Below are 2495 nucleotides of genomic sequence, written 5' to 3' on the forward strand. Positions count from 1 at the left end.
GAGAGAGAGAGAGAGAGAGAGAGAGAGAGAGAGAGAGAGAGAGACACACAGACACACACACTTTCATCAAAGGAGAGGAAACTGCTGCCCCGGCACAACATGGCCTCGCCTGTTCCTAAAACATATCCATCATAAGCCATTGTAATTCAGAGGTGTCTTAATTTGGAAAGACCCTTGAGCAGTGACCCCTCATGTTGAACGCGTCGAGGTGTTCAATCTGTTAGTAACTGTGTAACTAACCGCTCAGAGAACAGAACAGGCTTTGTAAGGCTTGTGTGTGCGGTGAGGGAGGTCTAGCGTAAAGCATGTAAGAGAGTTCCTCAGACCCTCATCCCCTCCTCCCATACACACCACCATAGTGGTAGAGGGAGATAGAGCACCCCTATAACATACTGTCCAACACAGGAAGCAGATCTCAGAGATAACAGTGGGCTTAAAGGCTGCAGTTTCAGGTTTCCTTGGCATAGCATTGCATATTATGGTCTTGTTTTCTACACGCATATGATACAGTAGACCTACAGTATACAAAGAAAGTCTGGATACGCACCTGAGAGAAACAGAGAGCCAGAGAGTCAATGAGAGAGGAAGGGAAGCAAGACTTGCTTACATCCTGACCACTCTGTGTGTTAAGGTGACAGAGGTCAAGCTTATGACAGACTAAAGTGTCTATCCAATAGATATGTCACTCTGTGGTCTATGCTGTTTAGGTGAGTGGGCCCTACAGCTCTGTGTGTCTATGTTAAACCTTCCTGTCAGAGATAGGATCATATCAACGCTGCCCAATATTCAGTCACGGCTCAGGTTGTCATCAGGCCAGACACCCACTTCAGTCTAGACGAGTTAAACCCTCCTAACAGTACGGCTATACCAGAAGCTATACTTTGTAGCAAGGAATTTCCAAGATCTCCCCTTGTCGGTACAGGATAAAAACAGCATGGTGGTTATAAGCCTATCCAGCACGGTGTCAAAGCTCATTTGCAAGACTCTCCTTCCACCGATTGGTTATCAAGTGGGCTCATTGTTGATCATTTCATAAAGTTTGACAAACTGTGGTCGCCTGGTCTCTTGTCGCCAATGGTTAAATCGCTCAAAGTCTCCTTGCGTCTCCGCCTTCCATTGAAATGTAGTGATTTCTGCTAGTATGATCACTTCAAGTAGTTTCTGGCAGAGCTGTACTGTAAGTGCTACGTATGGCTGAGAGAAAACTCCATACAGAGACATCTGTGTATCTCAGTTAAGGAGATTATATGCCGCTGCGCAGGCTGGAGACTTTTACAGAGTCCGAATACCTKATTTGCTTCCTTGGGTGTTTTGTCCTGGCTGGAGGTATGCCCGGGCTCGTCTGATTTACTACACGTGTCCTACCCATTTCCTCTGCCGCGGGATTGGCTGCGCCCAAGGCCGGGATAGCCCTCGACCAATCAGAACCATGGGCGGGAGAGCGTCAGGGGCCGTCAGCCAATCAGGCGCCAAGCGTGGAGCAGGTCATGCTGGGAAACGCGGTTCCTCTAGGTGAGATTGGAGTTCTAATAAAGCTCTAGTATGTCTGAGAGCAGGAAGGCTGAGCTCCAGAGGGGGACTCAATCTGTCAGGGCCTATCAGCGGCGCCCTAAAGCATGGCGATGGCTGCATTCCTAATGGCCCACAGGGGCAACGTTTGTTACAGAGTGATGCTGAGAGGAGATTTGCTACTGCCTCTCCTGGGTTGCTCTCCTCCACTCAGAGGAAGGCCTGCAGATCCTTCCACAAACAGCATGGAGATGTGTTAATACACATTTGTCTATTTTGTTAAGGGTTGGATGAATGGTTAATTATATATAACAGTGAGTGAGGTTCTATCATACAATTATAACCCAAACTGGCTAATCATTACAAGGAAAGGTCATGTTGATTTACATTGTATACAGGCCATAGGGTTGCCACATGAGTAATGGTAAAGAGGGTAACAGTAAATGGGCATTTACTAATTTTGTAAATGATGGATCTCTATGGCAAGACGCATCATTCATCCATGTTTCTTCAAAATCTGGCCAGAGCTGTCAGAGATATTGCATGTGACAAACGAACGGCGACAGATCCACAGTCCCCGCCCCGATTTCATCCTGGGGGACAATAACTTGTGAAAAAGAGAACATGTTGATAATATGTGTGGTGGTAATTTACAGTGTTGCACACAGTCACACGACACTACCTTGAGGGTGGCAACAGACTGACATCAGACAAGACTCTCCTTAAMGTGCCACACCCACTCCTTCAATACATTATGTTCCTCTAGGAAACCAATATCCTTCAATGGGTTCCACTATGCTCTATACACTAAATGTGAAGAGGAGCCTATCAGCTTACCCGGATCTCACAGAGTTCTTCCTTACACAGCTGTGAAGTCTTGACCCCTTGCAGTGGGAGTGTCACACACTGCCTGCTCTCAGCACAGCACACATGTATGCTCTGCCTGGCCGCAGTGTGTGTGTGTGTGTGTGTGTGTGTGTGTGTGT

Source organism: Salvelinus sp. IW2-2015, linkage group LG22, assembly GCF_002910315.2.
Source record: "Salvelinus sp. IW2-2015 linkage group LG22, ASM291031v2, whole genome shotgun sequence".
Classification (NCBI taxonomy): domain Eukaryota; kingdom Metazoa; phylum Chordata; class Actinopteri; order Salmoniformes; family Salmonidae; genus Salvelinus; species Salvelinus sp. IW2-2015.